This window comes from Anopheles cruzii, chromosome 3 (genome assembly GCF_943734635.1).
Source record: "Anopheles cruzii chromosome 3, idAnoCruzAS_RS32_06, whole genome shotgun sequence".
Classification (NCBI taxonomy): Eukaryota; Metazoa; Arthropoda; class Insecta; order Diptera; family Culicidae; genus Anopheles; species Anopheles cruzii.
Genome location: NC_069145.1, coordinates 80,086,262 through 80,099,677, shown reverse-complemented (window position 1 = coordinate 80,099,677; position 13,416 = coordinate 80,086,262).

The window sequence follows — 13,416 nt, the reverse complement described above, 5'->3', positions numbered from 1 at the left end:
GACCGTCTGTACCCGCCCGATTCACTGGAATGTGTTAATTAATATTGTAATCGAAAATTGAATTTATGAAACGATTTTTCACCATCATCCCGATAGTTGTATCGGCTTTGCTACACAACCGACACCCAGGGTTTCTGACTGAAGAAGGCTAAGGCTGCGGGAAAATTTAAATTGATATTTTACATCGGATGGGACCCATCTGTCAATTGAACGATGCTTCGCTTCGTTCGCTTCTTAGTGAAAACCCAATTTCATTAAATGCCACGTCGCTTCGAGCAACAAGGCCAGGTCACTCGAGAGTGAAAAGGAATTGGACGAAAATTGAATAGAAATTGCTCTCGGAATGTCAGGCCGATGCAATGTTCTCTCGGTTTCAGAGTGGTTTCGTTAAATTTTATGTTAATTTAATGACTCTCTCGAATGAAGATTAAAGAATTGGTAAGACAATGACAATGTTGAGGTGAAACCAAAAAAACCAATGCAGAGCGAACCAAATAGGTTTCAATTTATTGGACATAAATATCTGCCAACAGGGTGGTTGCCGCTTAACGGCTTTTCCAGCCAATAATCGCCAATAATAATGTAGGGCCCAGGCATCGAGTGTCAATCAGATGATTTGGGTTTTAGTACTAAATTGATTCTAGAAGGACAATAACAAATGACAACATTTTTCATTGCCATTCGTAGCACGACACACGGTCTACGGGTATCGAATGACCACCTACTGATAATCAGACGTAGGTTGAAAAGGGACAAAGTTACAGCCACGTAAATGTTAAGCCTCCTTTCAGCTCTCCAATGGCTTGCTGGCGTAATTTATGCGGTCAGCGGTTTGGTGATCATCAGAAGGCGATGAAGAAAAATGGGCCTTTGAGAGACAGGAGCACCAGCTTGCCATCTTTTTCTCTCTCTTTCTTATTATTTCTATCTCTCTCTTTGCTCCTATTTTATCCCTCTTCTTCTCTCCTTCACCACTAAAGATGAAAGCATAAGGATCGGATCAGATGAAACTCATCAGCAAATCGAAAGTTACTACTGAGTCTATAGTTGAAAAATATTGCACCATTCTATTTATATAATCCAGCTCTCACCATCAGCAGCAGCAGGTTTTCTCGGTGGTGCAGTACGACACATGATCCTTTCGCTAGATGCTTAGTTTTTCCACCCAGAGAGGTCAGCGAAACCCTATTCGGTTTAATTTATAGCCAAGCAAACTGCTAACCTCAATACGTTAAGGAATCCCCAGCTAGTGGTTGGTGGGTTAAAAGTTTTAGGTACCTTTTATGGTGTGGTATTTCCAACATTACACTTGTGAAACGAACGAGAATGCTCATGGAAATTTGTACTGGACTACGGGTAGCCGAGTTTCTGAAGAGTTTACTAGATTTATGCGTTTAGGAAGAGGCGTTCGGTAAGTATCTTTTATCCTCGGCTGCTATGCTCCATTCAATTAGTACAAATGGCTGTCCTTTTTGACAGGCAGATGGATATGCTTTGATTTGCTTTGTGGCACTTGTTTATCGTGTGGTTTTTTGTAGGCAGCAGAATTACTTTAGAAGTAGGGAAGAGTAATAATCAAGCAGCATTTACTAGGTGTGTGCGTTGAGAAGTGAAATATTTTAACACACAAAAAACGTTTATAAAATTTTAATGCGATTTTCTATTTTATTCAAAGTATGTGCCATCGCTAGCTATACATTTCTCCTATCTCTCTGCTAAATCATGGATTCCCAGACGAACGAATTCTTCGACTTTTTAAGTAAACTAATTAGTCATCCAATTTCGACTTCCTCGTGGAAAAACGAAGGGCTGCTCAGCCAATACGTGTCCCATCGATGAAAATGAATGATATTCGGAAAGAACCAAGTCTAGTGAATAACGCGGGGAGGGATAGCAGCTGCCATCCAAGTGATTTGATAGTATCCTGAAACAGTTTTGTTTTTTGGGACGCCTGGTGCTTGATTCCACGAGCCACCAGGCGCCCCCATCGAAACCCCCTAGAATTGCATTTTGGTCATTTTTCGATCAATGCATGGTTCAAATTGATCATTTGTTGTCAGTAGCGATCGGAATTAACGTTTCCATCAGGTTTTAGGAGCTTGTGAAACACCACACCTTTCTGTCCCATCAGAAAGTCCGTTTTTTGGAGTCCTTTGACGCTTTTTTTTGTTAAGTCAAAATCGCCATTTTGAAGTTTTTTAAACCATTCAAAGCACAGCGATCTTCCAAAACCAAGTCCCGACAAGCATTTGGTGCGATTCCGAAGCAGTTTTCTTCAACAGGGGCAGAAAAATAATAATCCCCGCAAAACGTCATTTTCAGGCACAAAAGTTGGCATGGTCTAACCCTTTAAATGATGGGTTGCACACCGAAATAATTTATTTTTCGACCTGAAATCATTTACTGGATATCAACACAAGGTAATGATGCATGAACAGCAAAACTGGGAAGTCCCAATCGGCAGGTACAACCATCATTCTAAAATTTCACTTCTCAACGCACACACCTAGTATGTTTTCGGTGCTTTCATCTTCCAAAAAGTCCCGCGAAACCTTTCTAAGAACAGAGGAGTTATGGAATTTTCAACCCAAACAATGCTGACCAAAGTTTACAATTTCATGTTTTTCTTACATTTCGATTTTTTTCATTTGTCTGGTATTTTATCCTTGTAAATAAGAACGGAAACATAATTGTCTAAACAAATTTACCTCCTGTAACTCAATTGGTAAATGTTTTACAGATAAGTAATCCATAGAAAGCATGCAAAAACGTCTTTATTAAAGTTTTTTCGTAGATAAGCTTATTTTGTTCCCTATGGAATGAGTCATCGGTGTGTGTACTTTTCAAGCACTGCAATCTATCCATCAGCAAAAGACTATCACAAAATCTCACGAAATAATGCCGTAAAGGACGACCAAAATTGGATTCCCATACCAGGTCAACTGCGGCTAGTTTTAAATTGGAAAAGTTGTCGAACAAACTGTCACACGAGAGCGAGGAACTCCATACGGATCCTGTATTCGTTTCACTATCCATTACAATTTCGGTGGATCCAACCTCTCAGATGTACGGCCCCCGTTTGTTCTGCTTTGGCGAACCGTATGATAGTCAGTCGTCGCTGGCAACAATATCAGAATGAAACAAAAAGAAACTAACAAAACAAACTAGCTAAGAGAATCAATTAGAAGCCTGGCGGTTAGTCAAGCGGTTACCCGGAAGCGGCAGTCAAGCTGGATTATTCTGCCGTGAGAAACTCGTCCCCCGAGGGAAACCTATCGTTTATACGGTTCTCTAACCAGCACACCATTCCGTCAACAAAAGCAAGCCAGTCGGTAACGGAACCATCCCGTTTGCTCTCTATTTGCACAGCGCCCTGAAGACCCCTGGAAACGTAACCGAAACAGCCTACGGGCCGAATCAAGTGCTGCAACGCTTGAAAGCGAGAGTACGGCACAGTGGAGGAGCTGACAATAGGTACTCTTTGCGTTCAAAAGGCGTTCAAAGGACCATATCCAGGTTTATAAGTTTTAACTTTGGAAAGGGCGTCAAGGGCGTCAGAAAAAAAAAACCTTCGTCTACGTATCCTCTGCCAGTCGTGTGCTGAAATCTGAAGGAGAGCATGCATTGAACCAACCCTGGCAAGTCGGAATAAAAGAACGACTTTTATGCAATACGCAAATGCATAGCCGTGGCCACATTGGTCTACGTTAATCGCCTTTATTAATGGAAACTTGTGTTGCCCAGTAAGTTTATTTTCTTTACAAATAAGCCACTGTCCATCATTACAAACCACAAGCAACGTTTATTTTCCTTCGAAGCCAAAACTCTTCTTGAAGACAGATGTAACCGACAACAGTATGGGCAACCCTTTGCAGTTTCGACGCTTATGTTTATTTTAATTGATTCTCCTGCCCGATTTTCATTTGTACGCCAATCGATCGCCGGTGATCGATACCCATCATCACCGATCGTCGATCTGTCTATACATGAGCGGTACTGTAAACGAACAGAAAACACCCACATTCGAACCTCTTCAAAATTACCCATACACAGACGCAACCCGGCGTTTGCGTTCGGGCCGCCACGGATTTCCTCTTCGCAACGGATGTTGCTTTTTTCATCTTTTTCGCAACGTTTCATCATCGGTTGTGAATTTTTCTTTCCACTTGCGCCCGAAGGTCTCCCCCTGATACCCCGCTCATCGATAATGTTTACGTGCGCCAGCCGTGGCAGAATCCACGGATCGGACGTCTTGCTTGTCGCTAATGTACTCGCGCATGGCTCCACTCGGAGGACCGTGAAGCAGAACCAGTAAAAATAACAATCACTATGATGAAAGTAAACAAATTGCATTCATTTTGGCTCACTCTTCGGGACCGCTTCGGGTACACCCTTTCTACACATAAAGGCTCACGTCTTCCATGCTTGGCTCGCTCTACTTCTCCGGCAACGGGCTTTCTTTGGTCCACCGCTAACCGAATATTTTGATGACCGAAGCGTGGATAACTTGTTTATGGCTGCTTTCATCGTCTGGTTCAGTCAACACATCCACAAGTGCACCGGCTTCTGCCGGATGAGCACGACGGAACGACGATGTTCGTCGATTTTTTCCCGCTCCCAATGGTGCCCCGTCAAGCGTTCCATTACCCGGCGCAGCGAGCAGTGGATGGAAAACTGGTAATAATTCAAATGACGATTTCACGAGCCACGAGTGTTTTATATCTCAATCGTGTCTTGTTTCAACACACTTGAGCGCCCCAGCCGACGGGCGGGCAAACACGAACCGGAAACCCGATCTCCTCGGCTCTAGTGTGCCCAAAAACTGACGGCAGGATGTTTGTAAGCGCAGACTTTCTCCGTGTGTGTAGCTCCTGTCGTTTGTTTTGCTAACAGACCGCCAACCAACTACTACATTTGCCCAACATCGGTTAATCTCCATCGGCCATGCGTTAGTCCGTTGGTTCCCTTTGATAGGCTTTGTTCCAACAAATGCGAGAGAACCATTGTGACCAAAGTGTGGTTCCAAAAAGGACGGGAATGTCAATATTTGCCCACAGCGCACGTTCCCATGGCAACTAGAAGTGAATGGAATTAAGTAAATTGTTTGAAGACGGACCCAGAAGCCTACGTAAAAATACCCTTAGAACATTTTAGTCAAAATGTTGAAACTTAGAATTTATATAAGATCAACGGTTGATACTTTGGCGTCGTCAATTTAAAAAAAGGCACAAAATTATAAATATAAAGATTCAATAAAACCCCTTCAAACGAAACGCACCAGGCGTCTCCATTATCCTCTTGGAAGACCCAGGTAAACAGCAAAGTGTGAATGTATCCAAAACTTTTTATTTCTTTCTGTTGATGTTTCTTGTTTCAAACCGTGACATCGTTCACCAAAAACCTTGCACTGAAAGTGGTCGCGCTATGAAGGACCGTACTCGGATTGCCGTGGGTCGGGCATTTGGAGAAAAAAGAAACACGACCAGCCAACCGAAGACAAACAGTGGCAGGGGACCAAATTGGAAAACTTTCCTTGCCACCCGACCATCATGAAAGCGCCGAACCGCAACCATCGCCTTCGTGGATGGTGTCTTTGGATTCGAGCCGTCAAAGTCCTCGAATTCGAATAATCGTCGAGTGTACGAGTGTGCGTACGTGTTTGTCTGTTATTGCCTTGTGATGTTCACTAAACACATCGCAACCCCGCGAATGTCGCTGGATGCAAAACCTTTTGCTATGGCAAGTGCTTTCCACGAACAGGACGCTGTAAAAGCGTTGCAGAGGACTCCGCCACTGAACAACATGGCAGGATTGAACTTTTAACAGCCAATCATTTCATCTAAAAGCTGAAGACGGGATGGGGCTTTCTGCGGAACAGACCCGTTTCCGGTAAGGCATCACCAAAACCAGCCCGGATATTCGTGGTTCGCCAAACCGACCGCAATGATGGCGTCTTGGGATGCTTGCCTCAACGGGTGAGTATGCTCAAGAGGATGAAGTGCTTCGTTTCGTAAACCCTGATCAGCAATCTGGTGAAGCATCGCGAACCAATGCGGTTCCGTACGCTTTTCATACGTCGGCTCTTCCCGACATGGTTATCGGCGTGCAGCGAAAAACCACAATCACGGCCACCGGATAAAGAGGAAGCTGTTGCCGAAGCCGTCCTTTTCGCGGTTTTCGCTTTGAGTCGCGGAGCAATTAATTTGAATGAAAATTATGAACACTTCTTGGGCAGCCGAAAAGCACCGATGATTGCAAGTAATTAAAGTTTGAAATTCGCCTTCTTCTATCCTCGCAGGGTAGTGAGTTAGAAGCGAGGAGTGGCTTTCAACTTTATCGGTGTCAGAAGTGACACATCACCATTCATGACCTTTGGATTTCGTTCGTTGGTTCTAATTAAAACTAGTAAATTAGACTAATTATCGCCAGAGGAACAAACAAAAACTTGGCAACCAACCACGTGACGATGAAGTGTGCAATAAATCATGAGTGGATAAAAATGTAATCCTCTGTTTAAGGCAGACGGGAAAAGATTAAATTTGCATTTTCTCGTTATCGTGCTGGGTTCGGAATCAGAGTAAAGTATGCTGTCATCGTGGGTTCATCAATAACCGCACCACTCTTGCACAGCGTCCCACCGAATGTCCTGTCGTCCCAAAGTGTCCTGGGAATCCGTTCGCTTACAACAGATTTTTCTTGTGATGCAAACGAACGACCAGCACACAAGAATGTCCTTTTTCTTGGCGTATTCCATTGAACGACTGCATAAGATTTAACCCTCATCATTGTCAGATGTCAGTGTTGATGGTGGTGGCCAAGAAAATCAACGGCAGAACGTCTGTCAAAAACGCCCGTCCTACTACCGCCAGTGGGAGGCACTCGGATTTGGTAAAACGGCCGTCTCTCTCGTGTAATCATCCACTACCCGACATGCCAGACATTTTGACGTTAGCCAGACGTGAGGGAGCACCATTCGCAAACTAGGCACCTGGACATGGCTTTCGTGTAAGCAACTTTCTTCTGTTCCGTTTGGTCCCCTTCACAAGCATATGACAGTGTGGCATTGACAGAAATGGCACATAAAATTTCGCACCAAAATAGGAAAACATTCCGACTTTTCATCTGCATTTGAAAAATGTCTGTGTTTGCTTCTATGAATCCCACCCAGCTGGGTGAGCTGGGCAAATTGTGTTTCGTTGCGAAACAATAAAGCCCGGTTCATCCTTTTGGTCCCGTTGGGGGATTATTCTTTCACATAAACACACACACACACACACACACAGTCCTCCATCTTCTAGCAGAAAATACTGTCATGGATTATCGTGGCAAGATTGCTTCGAATCGACCTAACGAAAATAGACCCAACGGGTGTGTGTGGCACTTGGCGCGCACTTGCACCACGTGGCCGTGATAAAGTGCTGCCCCTTCTTCACTACTGTTTTTACGCTTTTTTCTTTGACACGGTTTACGGGACAAACCACGTTGCGCGAATACCAGCAGCCAAGTTAGGAAGAAAGGGGAGAAAACATATTATTGACGATTATTGAGATGAGCGATCATTTATCATCCCGATTCCCTGCGTAATGCTGCGGAAGCAGGAAAAAGCATCACCCACAAGCAACGACAGGATCATGACGACACCAAAGTGTTACTGAAACGGTAGCGCGTTTACTAAAGAGGCTAAAGCAAGGAATTATTCGTCTTTGCTTTCCTGCGTCCTGCGCGCCAGCAAACGTGTTCTAAGCTAAGTTCCTGTAACAATAGCATCCGTACAAGTGATGCTGTGGTCGAGATCGATCGATTTTACCCACTCCCGCCGACTGATGTTTGAGGGCACGATCAAACTAAATTACTCGGACCCATTAGAAGCTGGTGAAGGAACAACGGAATCAGGATAGCAAAAAAAATCGAACCCTCTGCTCTATCAAACGTATATCGATGGAAGGAAACACGCACGTGCTTGGAATTGCCTGCACAGATTGATGAATCATGACCACACTGTAGTGAAATTTACGGCAGCTGCGAGATTTTCCGCCAATTTCACCAGAAGCAGACCGACTAAAAATAGCTCTCCTTAACCTGACACGTTCTGGAGCTTTCTAGCGAAAAGATGAAGGTGAATAATAACGTTTAGTAGAACTCTGAAACTGATTGAAGTAGGTTTTTTCAGCTTGATCGACGCTATCTTTATTTTTCTCTCTTATCTTCAATAGACCATTGCAATGTTTAGTGAACAATCTTTAAGCAAAATGAATTCCTTGTCCATATTCGAGATGTTCCAAAGGTTGATAGAGAGCGTAAATAAGCCGTAATAACGGCCACATATGAATTAATTCATTCATTTGTCGATAGAATGGGTTTCGCACATGCTAATAGCGGCTTGCAACACATTCGCTCGAACTGTCTCACCCACAGAGGCATCTGCTCCGAGGCACTTGTGCAAATGAAAGCTCTTACCAGTTCTCATCGCCGCAAACCGTGCATCACCACTAACGAAATCGCAATCGTTTCCAGTGAACGAACAACTTATCAGGGTACGGGTAAATATTATCTCAAACACTTGCGGAAACAGCCAATACGACCCTCTACCGACATGGCACGGCTTGAAGGCATCTTCTTAATCATGCAGCCCCGGGTTGAGCGCGGCGGCCAAAGACTCAATCACATTTTCCAATTTCGCAACACATCGCATCGTAGCTACCCTTGAGATTCGCATCATAGCAGCCCGGAATCGACACTCGTGTCACAGTAAGGGGAGCTAGTTAAAGAGGAACAACGTCGGTTGTTACCGTTTGCGTGCCTTTCAAGTTTCGTACGAAACTTTAAATGGAATACATAATCCAACTTTACTTTCAAGGCCCCCAAAAAAAACAGGGACCGAAGCGAAAGAGACGAAGTAGAGTGCAGTTTGTTCGGCGCGATTCGACAGAGTGTCAAATCGTAGGCCAAACGAAGTGTTAAAGTTAAGCCGTGCGGCTCTTTAGATAACCAAAGTCTTGGCTAGAAAAATGTGCGCCTTACGAAGCAAACTAAGATGTGAAGAAAAACAAAACAGTTCTGCCTGAGCAGAAACAATAAGATAGGGCTAGGTTTAGTAATAATCTCCGTCATCAACTCCTGCCGTCATGCAGCGGATTAAGCACGAAACATTGAAATCAATCTAGGAAGCTTAGAATAAAAGAACGTTGCCGACCCCACAAAACGGTGAAACCGCAGCCCACAATGTGAACGACTCTTTTAACCACCGTGCCGAAAATTATCAGCAGTTACTGGCAACTGCTAGCGTGCTTCAAAAATATGAGCAGGCCTCGGTTGAAAAGTTTTTCCATCCACCGAACTCAGCGAACCCAATCTGCATGCGCTCCCACGGTCTGAGTGGCATTTTCACGTCGCCCCGCTCGCTCCGTCTTCCCAGGGGAGTAGTTTGAGGGCATTAAAGTCAAATTAGTTTTTTCTCGTTGTAGTTTTTTCTCTTTTTCTCGCTGACACTTGCAATTCCCATAGGGTCCGATGTTGCACTCACCTTATAACCAAGCCGATATTCATTAAAAAATAAACGACCATACGCCAAAGTCATCAAAACCATAGGTCCTTTCCATGACATTGGATTCAGAAGAAGACGCACAGGCCCTAATCTGTTCCCGCGATGGAAATATGAAGTACCAGCAAAACTTTTCCAACACACTTTACTCTACTTAATTCTATCATATACAAGTGCCAAAAGGAAAACATAGAATTATGCTAACACTTCTTTAAAACGTTATAAACACACAACTTCTGGTGTTCTCAGGCGTAAGTCAAGTGACAGCTTTCTGTCGGACAGCTTGCTAAAAACACGATGAACCTGTTTAAGCTTCAGGCTACAAGCTGATTCTTGTAAAATAAATATGGGTGCGAATCAAATTATGCCACCTTCTTCGTAAGCGGAGCTCAGAGGTTGTCGAAGGAATGGTTTGAAACTCGACGTCAAGGCAAGCGTTGTTAGCGTATCTGCCAGTCACTCACCCATTCAGTTCACCAAACTCAGTCAGTCAGCTCGGCAGACAGTTACAGAGCAGCTTTAAGATGAATCAACGGTGGAGTACGACATTGCTGGATCGAAAACGGCGACACAAGGCTGGAGTGCCGTAAAGCTCCGCAAGCGGCACAAAAGAACGCGTGAAATATTTTTGCATCCAAATGCGTGCCACATTTTATGCTTTCGCATGCCTTTGTTTACTTTTGCCCGGAGGGTTCACATTATTCGGACATTTCCATACGAATGAATTGCTCCCCCGATGTCGTACATTCCGAGCAGATGAAAATATGCATCGTGTCTTCAAATGAACTCTTGTTGAAAGACTCTGCCACACTTAATATTGTCCCCGTCTTCGACAAAACTATTCTGAAATTTGCTAAAACCGTCAACGTGCGGTGCTTAAAATCGGAAGCATCTCCGCTCAGCCGCAAAACAGTTTCACTTAATGGGATGGCCAATATTTATTATCCACCCCATGGAGCTACGGCACAAAAAATCAAACCATAATTCAACAGAGAAATGCTTCGCGTCTTGAATTGGACATCTTCTTTCATGCACGAAAACTGTTACCCTTGAGCGTGACCTCTTTTATAAGCTGGTCTCATTCTTTTCCCTATTCAAATCTACCATGGTTCTTTGGGTCGTAGAAAAAGGCGCCCGTGTTTGGAGTGTCCGGTCTCGGGAAGAGATTAACTGCAGCATGGCGCTGCTGCGGCAGACGTTATCAAAAATCGACCACAGTCCTTTTCTCTCCGCAGGGGGGAAAAATGGAACTCAAACGAAGCCAAAATGCACATTCAGTCAAACGGCCATGCTGCTGGAAGAATGCTGAAAACAAATTATGTAAAAAGTGCGCCCCAAAGCGCAGCACCAAAGGTTCTTCATCGCAAAACTGGGTTAAAATTTCGTCCATAAATTCGAGTGGCCGCTCTTACAGGAACAATGTGCTCCGAGGGCACAGCTCTGGGCATGGGGTTGAGTTTTTGCTTTTCCTTCTATCTGCAGTGTCATTTTGGCTAATCTGTTTTGTGGTGCTGTGCGAAGCTTTCAAACTTTCCGATGGGCAGCACTTTTACGCTCTCTATCATGGTTTTCTCAGTGTGGTTCAAGGAAATGCTGTTCGTTTCTCACTGTACGCCAAATTAATGGTCCAACATTGTCAAGAATCTATGCCACCATTGCCCACATCGAACTGCTGCTCGTTCCCGATATAAAAAAAAAACGCGCGACAAGAAAACTTCATCCTGCGTTTTCGTCGGATTGTTTGACAGCTTAACTTCCACTGATTGTGACGGAGACGAACTGTTTGGCCAAATCTGGTAGAAAATCTTCTTGCATCCTGGTATCTCGCACACAGACACACACACAAACAGACAGAATAGACGTCTTGCCCTAGTGAGCACATTTTAAAGTTTCCCACGGACCTTGCTAGGCCGTGCCGTGGCATGCGGCCAAAAAGGTTACGCCATCGGGTACAGCAGAGGCCTACGATTTTGCTCGACGCGGCGTTTGCTGAACTTGGCTCTAGTTTTACTCCGGTACTCTGCTCCGCTTCGTTGTCGCTCGTGTCCTCGTGCCTGAACAGTAACAATCCAAACGCGCACGTAATGTTATGGCTGATGTCAGAGGAAAACCCTATCTTCTGGCCGTGCGAGGACGGTCGGCGACAGGCCGGGGGATGTAAATGAAAGTTCAAGTGCACTCATCTCGGCCTATTGCCCGGAAGGAAATCAGGAACAGTACTTGTCCCCCCGCACGAGAGCATCGTCGGGCGGGTGGGTTACGTTGCAAACCAACGAAGAAGGGTCACGAATCGATATCAGCCGGGCCCTCCGGGTGGCCAGTTTACCCACAAAAACTTTTGCGATCCAAAGTGGTTGCGGGTTTTATTTTATATGACCACTCGCCAACCATGGCTCAATGCACGTTGTTAACATGTTATAACGAGCCCCGTGTTGTTCGTTCACAAATTTAGATCCTACTTATGTAAACGTATTTTGTTACTTAGGTAATTACACACGCCGCCTGTCTGTTTACACATAAAACTGGTCCTTCCGATTACAACGCACTTCTGTGCACGACGTTCCGCCCATTTCGGGCTTATTATAGGGCAATTTCGCGACAGCACCACACTATAAACAGTCCGGCTGCATCTTTCCGGTCCTTCAACGCTGTCTCATCAGTGTCCCAATAAAAGTTAAACCATCCCATTTTTGTTAGACTTTATTCGTAGTCATTTTGTCTAGCGTCTCACGGTGTGGTGGAATTACTGCCACAGGCGGCCCAAATTTACCGCCACCATGCTGCCGGTGGCGTTCCGCACGAGGGCGAACGATCAATAAAACTGTCGTCAGAAACATTTTTCATCTTCGAAAGGAGTGTGAGCTCCACCGCGGCCCTCCGGTATGCAGAGTCACAGTCACCCCCAGCGGAATGGCTGCCACCGGAAATGTGTGTGCTGCCCTCGGATCACTTTGGCGCACCCCGGCCAAACCCCGTTTTTTCGCCATTCGTGTTTTCGCCATTTAGTCACGTCGAGTTTACAAGTAATTTTGCGATGTGGTAGCCGATGGTGGCACGATTCGCAAAGATTTGGCGGAACGGAATAAATGTTTTATTATTTATTTATGTCGACCCGCGATGCTGCCACGCTGGTAGCTTCGCATGCTCTAGTTACCTTCATCATCTTTGGCAATGGCTCTGACACAGAACGGGAGAAGGACTCGCCGACCGTCATCTTAGTAGGCCACAACCAGGTCTGGAACGTTGTGTTGTTGAAATGTAATTCGAACAGTACACCAACGCTTAGTCACGTAGAAAAGTAACGGCTGTTGTGGTTCTTACCGTCCATTAACAAACTCTCAGCTTCGAAGGCCTTTGAACTATGTTTTTGTTACTCCGAAGGACGGGGGAATATTTCTTTCCTTAAAGCTGTTCTTAAATTGTAACGTGAGTGTCCTACTCTTGTGATACGCACGGAGCCTCCTTCGCTTTGTAATTCCACTCATGATAAGGTTTTACGATCAGATTAAAACTCTTCGAGGCATCTATCTACTGTTCGCCCGACGGGACCAACTTTAAAAAGCGGATACTTTTCTCAGATCCTTGAGAGGTACACCACCACGTGATCACCCATCCGCAGATCACGTGGTTATTACCCAGCCCAGTTTACGTCGGTAATTTAGTTTTCATTTTCCGCCCAAAGGTACTTACCAATTATGCTGCACATTGTACGGAAACTAGTGGTTCACCCTATGGGGTTTCACAGTTACAGCCCCGTAAAGAGCCCCAAGTAGCGGTCTACTGTTATTATCATTACTACAGTGCCAAACTTGTCTACCGTTAGCCCAGGTTTAGTGGTCCCTGTCTGATGACCTGTTTTTCGCCAACCGTGCCCG